Source organism: Nansenia antarctica (assembly GCF_963989245.1).
Source record: "Nansenia antarctica genome assembly, chromosome: 5".
In the NCBI taxonomy this organism is placed as follows: domain Eukaryota; kingdom Metazoa; phylum Chordata; class Actinopteri; order Argentiniformes; family Microstomatidae; genus Nansenia; species Nansenia antarctica.
In genome coordinates, this window is record NC_137690.1 from 51,225,726 (window position 1) to 51,242,238 (window position 16,513).

At 43.4% G+C, this 16,513-nt stretch overlaps 1 protein-coding gene across 3 annotated transcripts in view; it reads left to right on the forward strand.

Annotated features, from left to right (window-relative positions):
* thrb (thyroid hormone receptor beta) overlaps nt 1-16,513 on the forward strand; it is a 77,693-nt gene that overhangs the window by 26,121 nt on the left and 35,059 nt on the right. For all 3 annotated transcript variants that reach the window (XM_080532993.1, XM_080532995.1, XM_080532994.1), the window contains exon 2: nt 7,856-7,922. The gene's annotated coding sequence lies outside the window, so the exon portion shown is untranslated. The remainder of the gene's footprint in view (nt 1-7,855; nt 7,923-16,513) is intronic.

A 16,513-nucleotide genomic window follows, 5' to 3' on the forward strand; every position in this document is an offset into this window, starting at 1 on the left:
ACTTTATCGTCTGATCCTGTCAGAGGTGTCATTGCTTTGGTTTTTCTGTCAGTAGCCCCTGCTCTGAGGTAGGTCGGCTATGCACCACTTGAGTTTTGTCTGGTGTAAACAAAGTTGTCAAGAACACTCACTGCTTTAGACATTTTGGAGAAAAATCTCATAAGGCCTTATTTTTTTTCCCTTTGGATGGCTAATGCCAAGGGTTGTCTTAAAAACAAAAGCTGTGGAAAAAAAGAGTAGAATGTGGATACAGTACATGGAAAAAACCATCTTGGCGCCAGCCAAAAAAATGTGGGCTGCTTGAGAGTTGGATTGCCAAGAGGGAGAGAAGAGAGAGGGAGAGGGAGAGAAGAGAGGGGGAGAGAGAGAAAGGGGGAGAGGAGAGAGTCAAGAGAGGGATTGAAGGAACTAGTTAGCGAGGGAGATGGAGGGGCATCTCGTTAAAGTTTTTTCCTGAATGCTTAGATTACCCAGAGGCAACAGCACCACACTCAAACCATACATGCACATGTCGTGTAGAATGGCAGGCGAGAGGGCAAAATGGCCGCCGTGCCTGTATTTGTCTTTAATAACAGATAAAGAAAATAACTTAAGAACAATTCACTAAAATGTCACAGCAATTCATCCATTCTGTTGCAAAGGTTTTAGGAGATAATTATAATCATGTTTTTCATCTCTATCTGTCTTCTTTTATTGCTAGTCTTCACACACGTTTTAATGCTCTTGCTGTAGTAATGAATTGACTCGTCTGACCTTCACCTTTGCTCTGAGGCAGTTGGCCAGCATCATTACCCTGTTATTTACAAGCTGCCAAAGTTGTGGGGGAAATGTGCTGACTGCTGAGTAGAGTATCTCATAAGGGACCTGTGCTGTGCTTGACTATGGCGTTTTTTTTTACATGTATTGGTCGATCATGTCAAGTAGAAAAGCTGAATCATAGGATTGTGGCCTAGACATTAGGGCTGACATGGTTTATTGTATAACAGTGTAACTGACGGTTATTGGCCTCGAACGTGGACGAAAAAGGCGACCATCAACCGCTTGAATACATTTTAGAAAACAATTTTTATTCAACTTTATTTTCAAGTAGATATACTTTACTCAATCGCAGTAGCGTAATGATTATGAACAATGGTTTTGCTACCATGGTTTTGGGTCTGTCTGTCTGTCTGTCTGTCTATTCTCCATCTCTTCAAACTGTCTTCCATCTATTCTCCATCTCTTCAAACTGTCTTCCATCTATTCCTTTCTCGAAATGTGCTTCCCTTCTTCCTACTTTCCAGTCCCCAACTTCCTTTTGCTTGTTTTTGGTTGGGCTTCTGCGTTGTCTCCGGTGTTTCTGAGTCTGTTTGCCTAGATGCTTTAATTTAGTGATACCTGTTTATTTATTTGCCAGCTCTCCCTCTCCCCTTACATGGTGGCCCTCAGATTCCTGTGTCGTTCTGTTCTCTCATCTGTTGATTCCTCAGAGACAGTCCCTCCAGTAGCGCCTCTGACTGCTACAGGAGACGCTGTTCTACAAGGCCGAATGGATGTATTTATGTACTGTAAGCTATGCAGTGTAGGCTAACTACGATGACGAACTAACTAACCTTCCTGTGAACAGGGCGGTTATATTCCTTGCTCGAGGTGAGGAAAGAATGTGCTTTTCCGAAGCTAGCCAAGGGCTCAAGTGGTCCAAAAATCACGAGTCACTAACTGACTGTCCGAGTGCTAACCATAGCCTATGTAAGGGACCTAGCAAGTTATAAGCCTATAGTTTGAGGAATTGAATTTGTACTGCAGGATTCAAGTAGAGACTACATAAGGCCCTAGGAGAACCAGATCCCCAATAGAACAGTTAAGTTGTAGCTAGCTACAAGAAAACACTACAGTACGGCTCTACAATCAGCGAATGAAGAATGGCCAGGATATAAAGGGTGAGCTTGCTAGTTCCTATATATAGGACAGGCGGTAGGTGGCACTAACTGCCTGCAAGCGTCACTGGCCTGTACCTGGCGTGATTGTATAGGGGTATCTTCAACAAATAGGTTCACAGAGTGTGTGACCCATAGTGAGAGGTCAAACCAAATCGACTGAAAGAGAACCCTGTGAATGGAGCCATGTCATCATTCAAACCCAGTGCTAAGAGGCTTCAGTCTAAAATGTTAATTCATCAGGCTTAGAGGAGTTGGTCATTGTTAGCCTCCTTTGTTTTCTGAGAAATGCTGTGATATTCTTACATCATCCAGTTCAGACTTGAACTAGACTGACTGCTTAAAAAGTTATCTAACTAAGAAGTGTCCTAGATAGTTTGCTGAGTCTTCACAAAGCTCACTTCTCTGTTCCCTAGCTGTCCATTTGTTCAGGCTTGGCATCTGGTCGGATCACTCCAGCTGTGGGGAGGAGGCCAGCCCAATACACCCAGAGAGGGGGAGTGAAAGTCTGTCATCATGCCAAATCTTTATGGTTTTAGAATCCAAGGAATTCAGCCTGTGGTTTAGGACCGATGTGACATCAGATTTTTTTGGGGGGGTTTGTCTCCTTTGGGTCAATCCTGCAGTTGAAGACTTAATCCTATTCTTTCTTAATGTAGGCAAAATGGTAGCTGCCCAAAAGAGGTGCACTCTGTACTGTAGCCTCTGTGCCTGTATTGTTGTTTTTGCAGAAGTTTGGCCAGTTTCCCTAGCGAGCTAGCTCTTTTGGCACCAGAGACAAGAGTAACAGACCAATCGGAGGAGGAGCTTGGAGAAAATCCTTGGGTGCCTATTGTTGACCTATTTGCAGTTTGGCAGCCTATCACATTCTCCTAGAGACCTTTGTGACGGCCGGAGGAGCCCATTGGAGGACGGTGTGTAAAGGAAGAGGGAGGACGCTGAATAGTGGTCATATTTTCTTCCCAACACATTACATTAAGCAGGCAGTTAGAACGGAATCTCTCTCCTTAGTCTCTACAGAGAGTAAACACTGCGCGTGCCAGGCTCTTTGTGAATTTTCTTCTTTTTTTTTCAAGTTAGTGTAACAGTGTACTCATTCCATGCCAAAATAATGCATTGGTTGTATTTAGTCAGGACTCAAGAAACATTTGAATACCACATATACCACAGGTTCTGTTCAGTTTCTTTATTCAGTTTCACTTTGTTTGTTGTTTTATTTCTCACTTTGTTTTGTTGTTTTTGTTTGGTACACTGCCCAGAATGCCACAGTGTGGACTCAGGATTTGAGCACTTCCTGTATGTCTGCCAAGAAACATCCCGTCCGTCCGAGGGCTCGCCACTGTCCAGCCATGCGTCCGTCCTGTCTCAGTTTCCCGCCCACTCCGCCCGCCTGGGAAAGCCTAGTGTTTACTTTAGAGCAGTGGTGTGTGATCGTGTACCTGGAGGGAAAGAAACCTGCTCCTCGTTGGTCTCTCTGACTGTGTCTGAGTTTGCATTCTGTTTATGCTGTTGGCATTTAAGCAGGGTATCACAGCTTTGCTTTGGGAACGTATGTGCTTCTGTGTTTATGTGGTTCTGGGAAAAGAATAAGCGCCTTTTTTCATTGATGTTCTCAAATTAAGCATCCGTGCCTCTACTTGTACACAATGGAATGTTTTATAAAGGTCAACGCTTTTTTTATTGTTTTGTTTGTCCCTTGGTTTTCTGTGAATATTCATTGAATGTATTTAGCATGCTATGTACGTTCAGTAATTTATGGGTGTTGGTCGCTGCAAAATCTGTTTACATGTTCAACTTCAGTTTCAGAAGATTAATGTCTGCCCTGTAAATGTGAGTTATATCTTAAAACAAAGTCTTAAATGACTGCTTTGCACAGCACCTGTACAGTACACATGTAAATCCTCTCAGGGCCGTGGTGATCAGCTGCTGCCAAGCTAATTAACCCCAAATTCCGAACTGCTGGTCCAAGAATGCAGACGATCGCGCTTAATGACAGGAAGCCATTCCCTCGTGAGCTGCTACACCGGTGACTTATGACTTAAACAACAGGCAGGAAGTTTAGGCTGATGTTGTTGTGTTTTGATCATCATGTGATAGTCAACAGAGACTCTCTGGGGGCTTATTGGGTTTCAGAAGGGTTTCAGTGGTCCTTTGGTCCAGGCGGAGCCTCCAGATTACTCAGACCTGGGCTAGTAGTAAGTAGTAGTAACCAGGCCACACTGCTGGAGGGAAAGAGGCGCAGCACAGGGAGAGAGAGGGTGAGAGAGAGAGAGAGAGAGAGAGAGAGAGAGAGAGAGAGAGAGAGTGAGAGTGTAATCGGTGGTGACATACAATGTGTAAACATGCATCCCTGTAGGGCTCTCCCAGTTGCCTACGATGTACAGACCCACACCCCGCTTGAGCATGCATAAGTATGTACACAGTACAACACAAACACTGTGAACTAGTTCACACACTCTAATACACTGGTGGTTCTGTATAGTGAGTAGACATGGAGTACCCTGTTGCCAGGGGTTACAGTTGATGGCACAACAGACCAGGTTAGCCTTAACAATGCCACAGGGGTCAGTCCTGTGATCCTGGTTGTTTTGGGCACACTATGCTGTATACTGCATGAGGACATCTATCCCACATGCACACCTTTTATCTTTTTATTTTTTTATTTAGCCTAACCGTTATTTATGAAGGGGACTCTCTCTCTCTCTCCCTCTCTCTCTTTGAGACCAGGGTCCCTGCTTACAAGACATAAGAGCACAAAAAAAAAAAGAAAAAAAAAAAGAGAGACACAATGCATGTGTTGCCTTCAGTGCCAGTTGGATCAGATAAACACCCTGTTGAAATAATATTTGCATGCGGTGATGGAGTGCATCAGTAGCGGATCAGATAACGCTGCGTGGATTGGTCCCTCAGGATGTCGCTCGGCCCCCTACAGCAAAATAGGAAACATGTGATTGGCTAGAAATAGCCTCCGTTGTGTCAAGCAAGTAAAAAGACAATACTTCAAAAGAAATCCTGTTTGTGTCGAAACCACAAGTCGTTTAGTTTATGCATAGATGCTCAAATGTCCTTTTGTTCGATAACGAGATGATGATGGCGATGAGATGGTTGAAATCGGAACAATACTGGATATGCATCGTAATGGGTTTGCATGGGGCAGGGTGGCATGAGGATACCTCGACTCTGGCTGACACTGGCAGATATTTATTTTTATTTTTTTATCCGTATCCTCAGAGCCCCCGCGCTTGTCCTGAGTTGTCCTCTCTTACCCAGCATGCACTGCAGTGATCTGGGGCTCTGTCGGAGCGGGATGGGCGCTCACTTTTGATGGAGGTGGGGGAGGAGGAGGGGGGCAGACGGTATGATGATGCTGTATCTGAGCTTCTCTCTCACATCGACACACACACCACGCCGCAGGGTCAAAAAGGGCTTTTTAAAAAAATATATATTTTAAAATATATATTCTGTCCCTGAAATTGTGTCCATGTGGATGAAAAGGAAGAGGAGAAAAAAAAAAGGCATTGCATAGCTGTGTCTGAGAGCGCACCGTCCTCATCTGACCTAAACTCTCACTGGCACAGCAGCGCTCTGCCGACCTGAGAGAGGGAGAGGGAGCGAGGGAGAGGGAGCGAGGGAGAGGGAGGAGGAGAGGGAGAGTGAGGGAGAGCGAGAGTGAGGGAGAGGGAGGAGGAGGAGCGAGCTGGGGGGGGGGGGTTAGGGCCCGCAGGCCTTAATTAAAGATGATGAAAGACTCAAACTCATTCCTTCTCTCCTCCACAGTAGATTCTCTTCTCTCAAGTTTGTTTTTATAGTGAGGCTGAAGGAAAGGGATAGCCAGGTAGAGAACTGCAACACCTTTCCTTTAACCCACAGCAAGGGATCTGTTAAAAGACAGTAGCTAGAGGCTTGTTTCCCAGTCACAGACTCTCCCAGACTTTATCTCGATTACGAGCAGCCATTTTACAGTCCATCAAACAGACTTAGAGATCCACCTCTGTTTAGGTCACAGGAGTAATAAAGCAGGGCAGAGGTGGGGGCTTAGTAAATAACATCTGGACCTGAAGTGGGGACTTCCGAATTAGGATTGCAGGCACATGCTTGCATGCCTGGCATTCATCGGCTGCAGTTTCCAACAAACACACAGTCTCTCCTGAATGAAAGTGTCCTGCCCTCACTATCAATGCCCACGTGGGCTTGCAAGGTATTACGCTATATGTTTTTTTTTTACCAGTTGTAAGGTGGTTTCAGGGAATTAACTCTGGATCATTTGTTTGGGTGTTTTTACCAGCCACGTGGACTCTGTGGATTCTCTGTGCAATCTGATTTTCAATTTTCACATTCAACTGTACATGGCCACACAAAAGTGTACATTCCCATATCCATACATTCACACATTTCTTATTTAGTGTTTAATGCTGGTTCATGCTTAAATATGTACATACATTCATACATATGTACTGTAGGAGTATGAGAGATCTAAGAAATATTTTCCACTGTACATTCAAGTTAATGAATTCAAATATATCTCAATCTCCATGGAAACTGACAGACACATGCACACACACACACACACACACACACACACACACACACACACACACACACACACACACATACGCTTACATAGAAACAAGACTGCCTCTGTCTCAAGTCTGATACTGTTTCGAGTTAAATGGCACATATACTGTGTACTCTATTATACTGTGCTTCATGCGCAGAGACATTTATCTGTTTTGAGAGGTACGGTGTTTCACACGGTAGTGAGTATACCTTCTAGGTCAAGTGTTAGCTTCATTACAAAGCACTGTTCTCATTTTTAAAAAAAAGCCCACAAATCAACATTAAGTTCACAGACAGAAAGAGAGGGAGAGGGAGATGAGAGAGAGAGGGGGAGGGAGGAATGGGGGGAGGAAAAGGTTCTCATTACTTTAAGCCATTAAGTCTGATTATAGGTGATTACTGTCAACTCAAGATGAATTCACAGTCAACTCCCGGCACTGAATTAATGGAGTAAACTAACACTTTCCTTCTCCTCCATCTCTCCTGTTGACTTAAATCACCTTCTGACTACCGTGCTGGATGTGTTCTGTCCCTTTCATTTGAGCCACAGAAGCAAGCATAAGCACACACACACACACACACACACACACACAACTATTTCGGATGCCATTAGATGCAAACCTGTTTTGAATTAAATGATTGTTTCTCTGCGCAATGTCTTTTAAGAGTGTTGACATTCAAATGCAAATTCCTTAACCGTCCCCCGAGACCTCTTCATCACCTCTACCCCCGCTGCACAGTTTCTCTACTGTAAAATAAAAAATAAAAATCCTTCTTCTAGCGTTATGACTGCCAATGGCCCCTGGCCCGAGTATAGATGACTTTTTCTTGCTATGACTGATGGATAGAGGATTCACTTACTTGTATTCACTTACAATGTATTTGTTGTAAGTTGCTTGGGATAAAGCCATCTGCTAAATGCCAAAAATGTAAATGTAAATGTGAAATGCTCTATGCAATCATACTGTAACGTCTCCTCAGGTCCTCGCCCACTTTTACAGCCATTGGATCGGAAGCAAAAGAAACATTGAGTCATGCGAGGCCCTAGTAAAAAAAAAAAAGGGAAATGGGGGCGGGGGGAGTTTTTTTAGGTCTCCTCCCCTATACTGTCATTATGGTTGTTACAAAATGGTACAACACTGGAGGTTACGTCCACCATAAAGCAGCTTTGGGAATACCTTTGGCAATCCTCCCGGGTGCCTTAGCCTAGATGTTCTTTTCACAGTGCTGATTGTATGTTATGTTGAAATGAAATGAACTATCTTCCCCTCAGAATGTTCCATTGTGCATGACCCCTGACCTGTGATGTATTATTGAGTTAGATATGGGGTAATAGTCTTGCAATGTTTAATAATTGGATCCATCTCTCTCTCTTGTTCTAGGTTTCTTTCTGGGGGGGCTCTTTGGCTCCTCGACCCGGCCTGGAGTGAGACCTCACGGCTCCCTCCGGTAAGAATGGACTTTTTTGTTACTCAACTCCAGCCAGCATCCAGCACATCTCAGCACGCCAGGGTCTTCTCTGCCAACAGAGAGCAGAGACGCTAGACTTCAGCCCCCTCTCTGGCCCCCAGCAATGAAGTTCACACACACACACACACATACAAATGTGACAGAAGCTGGTAAAAGATGGAACAAGTCGGCAACCGACCAAATCTTCAGACTTTTATTCAGAAGAATGTAAATAAATTTCACACTTCAATGACATACTCGCTAGTCAAGCCAAAGTATTACAATGCAATGGATTCAGTGAGTAATCCCCACTGCTACCTAGTTAGTTTAGAGTAGTGGGACTAGCAAGTGTGTCATTGATTTTCAACAACTTTGACATTTATTTACATTTTTCAGAACAAAAGTCTGAACATTTTGATTGGTTGCTGACGTGTTCCGTCTTTCACCAGCTGCTGTCACAAATATGCACACGGAGATGCACACACACACACACACACACACACACACACACGCACAAAACACGATTTGAAATAGATACATAGATACACATTCACACTATCACAGATACACACAGAGACATGCATTGGCATGCACACACACACGCACTAATGTCATCCTCTAAATGTAATCAAGCTCTAGGCTTGGTAATGGCCTAGAGTGACTCAGAGTCTGGTTGTGCTGTCACAGATAGGGGGCTCTTTCCGCTGATTTGTCTTTTAGTCGAGGAAGCATCTAGAATAGTGTGCCAGGTCGATAGAAACTGAATATACAGAACAGGCGCATTCTGTTCTTTTTAGCCTCTGAGAAATGGGGACAACCACTTCCACCTTCAGACCTTGGCCCAGACTTCAGACTAAATCAACATGGGGTCTCCAAGAATCAAATCAATTTCTCAATTAACCAGGTAGGGTGTGGGAGATCAGTGATATTATCATAAAGTACAAATGTATTTCTTATTCATTTATTTCTTCATTCATTCCCCGTCTCCAGGGAAATATCATTAATCATCCGCCGAATCCAGCTAAGCGCAACAGAAACATTAAAGTCGTTCCTTTCCAAAACACACAGGCTAGTCTTTAGGGGTGGTGTGTGTGTGTGTGTGTGTGTGTGTGGGGGGGGGGGGGGGGGGGGGGGGTTCATCTGTTTTTCTCAGTGGTTACGCAACATAATGTAATGCGATAAGTGCACCAGAGGCTCCCGAACAACAAAGTCACTCAGCTTTTATCAGCTGAATTCTTTTAATGAAAACACCATCTGTTTGGCCTTTCTGTGTTCCGAGTTGCCATGATGATATGCCTATATTAAATAACATGGTTTGATCCAGCTTCGTAAATTAACTATCAGAGAATGATTTCAGCCCACTGTATAATGTTTGAGTGATAAAGCTTGCCCCCTTATCAAAATGCCATCTCAAATTAGGTGCACTACGGCCAGGGCTATGAGGACAGGGCAACTGGTTGGGACCGGTTTGATTCAACTCACGATGCTTGGTCATGAGGTGGGGTCAGTTGAATTTCGATTCGATTCATGTCAAGTTTGTTAAATGAAATAACAATTCCATGACTGCAGATGGGGCATCTATTTTCAATAATATCTCAATAAATCAAATTAAAAATAAGAAGCTTTTTAGATGTTATGTTTTCATTGTAAACTAAAATCACTTCCTGGAATTGACTGAATTTAAATGGGATTGGCCCTTAACCCTGGTACATGATGACATGTGTGAGCCTGCTAACAGTGTAAAGTGGTGTTATAGTTAACTAGGTAGCAGTGAGGATTACTCACCCAATCCATTGCATCTGCATTTGGTCAGTTGCCGACTTGTTCCCCCTTTCACCAGCTGCCGTCACATTTTATACGGCGAAGGGAATTGTGGGAGGTGAGAGATGGCTATGGAGATAGATTACTGCCGATATTGTGAATAAATAGAGTACAAGTCACAGATGTGTACCATGATGCGTACCATGATCCGTAAATAAAACCACCATACCTGTGATAACCTATTCATTAATTCAGTGCATTGCCTCAACAAAATAGTCCCGCCAAACATAGGGCTCAGAATATCAATCCTCACACTGATTAGATTAGATGAGATTCAACTTTATTGTCATTGCACAGTACAAGTACTGAGACAACAGTGTAGTTTGGCATGTAACCAGATACTGCAATAGTGGCATAGTGCAAAAGACACGATAATGTACACAGTGCATGGTATTACAGTATAAGGTACTACAGTGAGTATAAATTAATTAATATAAAAGTGAATATACATGAGATGAATATCAATATGATACGTACAGTTATGATATGATATGTACAGTATGATATGTACAGAACAAGGGCAATAGGTCTTGAGGTATGTAGCATATATGTAAGATGAAGGATATAATTAGAGACAAGTAAATATGGTATATGCAAACAAGCAGTAGTGCAGAAGTCCAGAGTGTGCAGCGAGCAGGTTGGTTAGCCCTGGGCATTGGGGACTTGAGCCCTGGATGTTTTCTGACTATCTGAGAGTAGCCCTGAATGTTTTCTGACTATCTGAGTAGCCCTGAATGTTCTCTGACTATCTGAGTAGCCCCGGATGTTTTCTCCTGTGGAAAAAAAACTACAACTAAAAAGTTGCCGTCTACCACATCACCATCGATTTAGCGCATTGCTGTCGACGAAACGTGAGCTGGGCTAAGCCCCCCGATGTTTCAAGATCCTAATAACGACCTTGGTGTGCAGCCAGTAGAAGTATGGGGCCACTAACAAAGGTGTGTGTGTTTATGATGCTTCATTTATGTTAGTTTGTATGTTTTCTTTGTTTTGTCTATAGACCCAAGTGCTTTGCTGTCTATTTCACTCAAGTTAGTGTTGTACTAGGAGCACCTCGCGAGCCATCTTCCATGCTTTCTCTTCATCTGATTCACTGTGTATAATTGGACTCTGTACAAAACCCAGATTTCATTGTGTTGAAAAAGCTTTCATGGGGTTACTTGTACTACAGGGATGTACTTACATTTTAGGACTTACATAAAGTGCACAATGTTTTCATTCGAAGAGAGCAGTTGATTTGGGCCAAGATTTCATTTTGGGACCACTTATGGTTAGCTCCCTTAATAAGTTTCTATGTCTTCCAGTGAGGGATAATGGACTACAAGGTGTGCTCTTATAGGAAAATAATCAAAGCTTTGGAAGTGTAAAACGGACGAAACTAACTGGCACTGCATGTGCATTAATAGAGAAATAATCAACGCCGTTTTGACCGATCACAATCGAGTATTCAACAAAGCCCTTGTATAAAGGACTATAATGTGTACTATGATATGTACCATATCTTTTGGACTCTCTCCAGGTTGGCTCTCTACGCGGCCTGACAATGGCCTTAAGGCTGAAACATTTGACTTTCCTCGATCCCTGAATGAAATCCACACTAAAAGAAAAGTATACAGCCTGAGTATCCTCCCCGTGTGTGGTTGTTAGCGAGGTGCCTGGAGCCTATCATGTTGCACACAAAGCTGTGGTGATGTCAGCTGTGGACATGTGATGCAGCTAGCAGAGCAGTGTGAACGTGCCCTGGCAGAGAGACGGAGAAGGGATCCATGTCTATCTGGGTGGGACGCACTCTGGAAGCAGCTGACTCCTCCTCAGTCGGTCCAGGGCTTTATCACAGGGCTGAACCGTACTGTACTGTGCTAGCTCAGGGATGGTGGGGGAACAAGGCCAGCACAGTACAGCTCAGCTTGGGTTGGGATAGTATGATTTGGGTGTCAGGGATGGATGCGATGTGTGTGTGTGTGTGTGTGCGTGTGCGTGTGCGTGTGCGTGTGCGTGTGTGTGTGTGTGTGTGTGTGTAAGGCAATGTCAGGCCAGGTGTGCAGGGTGTCAGCCATGCTATGTAAGCATACATCTACAAGAACAACAACAAGGGACAGCTTAGCCATGTTGGCTGCCTACCAGAGTAAGTTCATACACATTTTTTAATAAGGCTGGGCAAGGCAAGTTTATTTGTATAGCACATTTCATACAACAGGGGCAATTCAAAGTTTTACGTACAGCATTAGAAAATACAGCAAGAGGAGGATAGTAATAAAATAAAAATGACAAGAATAGATATATATTTAGAAATTAAATAGATAAACATTTAACAAGATAATAGACAATGAATAAAAAGCAGATATAAGAAGTAAATAGATAAAACATTTAATAAATTGGGGTAGATTATATAATAAGAGTTAATGGATAAAAGGACATTGATAGAAGTGTTAGCCTAGTGTTTAATCATAACTGCTGCAAAACATGGAGGTTTTTAGCTTAGTTTTTAAAAGATAAGTCTTTATTTGGCCCTCTGGCTTCTCCAAGAAAATCTGGCATTAAAATCATTCCGTGTATCTGCAAAATGAGGACATGATTACAGGCGGTATGAGCTTTTAAACAGCACCCAAACCCCTGAGCCTCACCCGGCACTGAAGCAGAGCGGATCTCTGCGCCCAGGAAAGCCGCCTCTATCTGATTAATTCCTGCCCTCTACTTCTCTCTGCGTGTAAAGATGCATGACTGAATTCAGTCTACAAATCTCCCGTTTTTTAATCGCTGTGACATACTCGGATCCTCCACTCTGGCCAATGTTTAGACAGTGAGTTTATTCAGCTCAATTATTGATTAAGCATGCTTCTTACTGAACAAATGCAGTACCTCATTTGCGAGAGACACATTTTTCAACGCAAATGAAATAGAAAATGAACAAGGGGTGACATTATGGACTGTTCTCCACATAGCCCCCACTCCCCCTTGTCAGATAATTCCGCCCGGGAGTGTGAGTTCAAATCCAGTAGTACCGTTGTGTTCATTTGGGACGCTAATGTGTTGATAATTAGAAAATTCACTGAAGCTCTCAACCAAGTGATTTCCCTCCAAAACAAAAAGGCCGTCTGTGGAGAGGAACCCTGGCCTCGGTCAGAGAGTGTTTGTGGATGTGTTGTTGATTTGAAGGCCACCCAGTGAGAACCTCTGTCATGCCAAAGGCATCTAACCCATTGTGAACCACCCGGGGCTGATGGATTTCACTTATCTGAACTGCTTTGAATAGTCATTAATCTGCCAACTGGCACATTTATTCACCACCTTTGATAAGGCGGCAACAGTTGACCCGAAGTCAAGTTGCATTCATAGAGCTGTTTTCCAAAGAGCATAATATGCTCCATATTATGGCTTCATCTTTTTATGTACTGCGTTAATCAATTACAGCTGATTGGCCTTGATGTTACTATCAGTGATGTATTTCACAGAGGGATTTACTGTAGGCTACCTCCTGCTAGGGCTGAGCATTGATACAATAATAACCTCATAAAAATAAAAGAAGATAAATAATAAATAAAAGATAAATAATGACCTAATTATAATTTGTTAGTATTTATTCGAGAACAATAAAGATGTAACAGCTGTTATCGCGATAAAGTTCGTTTGTGTCCTGCGTCCTCGCTCCCCGTAACATCTGATCCTAACAGATCCAAACGGGGTCCTCTTGGTACAGGCCTACTGCCTGTCAGGCCTTATTCTTGGTTGTCAGGTAAATTGCCTTGAGACCCTTTGACCCTCTGGTTTCTTCAGGCTTCAGTCCTAAGCAGAAATGCCTTTCCAACTTTACATAGAACATGTTCTAATCTGTATATCGTGAGAATTGTCACCAATATGTGACAGCAGCTGGTGAAAGGGGGAACAAGTCGGAAACCGATCAAATTGTTCCGACTTTTATTCTGAACATTTTAAATGAATGTCAACGTTGTTGAAAATCAATGACACACTCGCTAGTCAAGTCAAAATATTGCAGTGCAATGGATTCAGTGAGTAATCCCCACTTCTCTACACTAACTACGTAGAAGTGGGGATTACTCACCGAATCCATTGCAATTCAGAATAAAAGTTTGAACAGTCCGTCGGTTGGCGACTTGTTCCCGGTTTCACCAGCTGCTATCACATATGAAAAAATGTCATGCTATTATTGGCCATATCACCCAGCCCCACCTCCCACTCTCTTTGGTATTTCCTACAATACACTGAATACTACAAGGCAGGGTTGCACCAACATGGTTTAACTTTTAAACTGGATTAAATCATGGTTTATCTACTAAATCTGTTGCACCAATTTATGGATCTAAAACAGGGGAGGCTAGTGGTGGTAGCCTAGACATCAGAGGACAGGCACATTTGATACCATTCCTGATTCCCTTCCATGCATTCACAGTGAGCCTGCGCTCCGATTTCTTCTTCCTGATTTCAGTCTCCACCGATGTAAAATCATTTAGCTCTGCTGCGTGGGGACAGCACCCAAATTATTTTTTTGCCCCTCTGTCTGTGTGTCCTCATTAGAGACTTAGAGACCTGTTGTGTAGCTGAACCAGGATTGGGGCTGTACCCCAGCTGTTGTCAGAAGCATTAAGTGCTCTCTAGGGTAAGAGGCAGTGGACCAAGTCCCAGTTTCCCATCATGCAACTCTGGCCAGCTGTTCTCCTGCGGGGGAAGAGTTGTGAAAGGCTCTTGTGCTTTGTGTCTACCTGGGAACTCGTTTGACCTCCCTAACGATGCCGCTTTTGTCTTTGATTGAGTGAATATATCGAAGGCTATATACACTCATTGAGCACTTTATTAGGAACACCTGTACACTTGTCAACAGTCCAAGCTGGTGGAGGTGGTGTAATGGTGTGGGGAATGTTTTCTTGGCACACTCTGGGCCCATTAGTACCAATCATTCATCGCTTGAATGCCACAGCATATTTGAGTATTGTTGCTGACCATGTGTTCATGGCCACAATTTACCCATCTTCTATGGCTACTTCCAGCATGATAATGCACCATGTCACAAAGCAAAAGTCGTCTCAAACTGGTTCAGTGTTCTTCAGCGGCCTTCCCAGTCACCGGATCTGAATCGAATAGAACACCTTTGGTATTTATATTGTATTTGTGGTAGAACAGGAGATTCACAACTTGAAATTGCACCTGAAAAAAACTGCAGGAATTGCATGATGCAATCATGTCATCATGGACCAGAATCTCAAAGGAATGTTTCCAACATCTTGTGGAATCAATGCCACGAAGAATTGAGACTGTTTTGAGAGCAAAGGGAGGCAAAAAGTTTGAGCTGTTAGTTAACGGTTATCAGGGGGTGCACTGAATCAACGCATAAACACATTGATTGACAGATATACTATTAAAAACATGCCACACACACACACACACACAGGCATGCTCACGTCTGTGGTGATTACGAAGACGACAGGGAGCAAAAGGGATGATTGTAATAGATGCTTGTTTACGGTGTTAGGATTGCTAATGACAGTGGCACATCGGTGAGTCTCATTTGTTTGCAGCGCATGACTCTTGTTCCGGCATGGCTGTTATGAATGCATGATGAGATAATTGGGGCATTATGGGAAAATGAATGGATCCACCTGCGCTGTCAGCAGCAGTCTCAGGTGGTTAGCAGAGAGTCGGTGGTGGATGGCTGCAGCTGAGTGGAAGAGCGTAGAGGCTGCCTGCTACTTCCTGCAGACCTAATATGAATGTCTCATCACAAGTCAGGTCCCTCTCTCTGGTGGAATCTACCACAGGGAAGTGTGTGTGGGGGGGGGTGGTGTGTGGGTATGTGTGTGTGTGTGTGTGTGTGTGTGTGTGTGTGTGTGTGTGTGTGTGTGTGTGTGTGTGTGTGTGTGTTGGTGTGTGTGTGTGTGTGTTGGTGTGGTGTGGAGGCGGACAGAGGACATTGAGTGAAAGGGTAGTTTACTTCCTGATACCTCCAGTTTGTTAAAGCACTTGTAGTGCAGTCTCACACTAGGCTGTGCCAACAATGTGACTATCTGAAGAGAGAGAGAAACTACAGTTTCAAATATAGTAGACCAAGGCAGACAGAATCAATAGAGCATAGTTAGAATACAATTGGGGCTAAAGCCACCCTGTGGTAAAAAAAAAAGAAGAAGAAAACGTTTGATGATATGTCCTAGTTTGCCTTGTTGATTTTTTTCTCCTCTGGCTTTCATTGTCTATATACTTCCTGGAATGTTGGCGTTCCCTGACGGTGCCCCTGACGATCCTGTCAGCTGTGCTGCACATTTTCCCTCATGCTATATAGTCACCCTAATACATCTGTCTGTGTTGCTATTTTTGACATCAGTTCATTATCTATCATGTTTATATTTGGCTTTTTAACAACGTACGGTGGGGTTGGCGTGCGTGTGTGTGTGTGTGTGTGTGTTTGTAAGCGTGTGTGTAGGAATGTGTGTGTGTGTGTGTATGCACGCGTGCACATGCGCGTATGTCTGTATGAATTATTTTAGCTGTTTCTTCGTTCCATCTTTGTCCACTAGATGTCACTCTGCACAGAAGAATTATGTATTTTGGGACACCTGGCATAAGTAGAAAGTGTGAGCTTAATCTGAATCCCCCAACGACTGATCTGGGAACCTTACTGTTGAAAACATCAGAGAAGTTTCTATGGAAACCAAAGTGGAATAAAACTCACCCGAAGATACAAAAAAACTGGAGAATTCAACAGTGTGTGTGTATTGCACTGACTATGAGAGTAGGTTTGGTGTGGTCGTCAGCCTACAGGG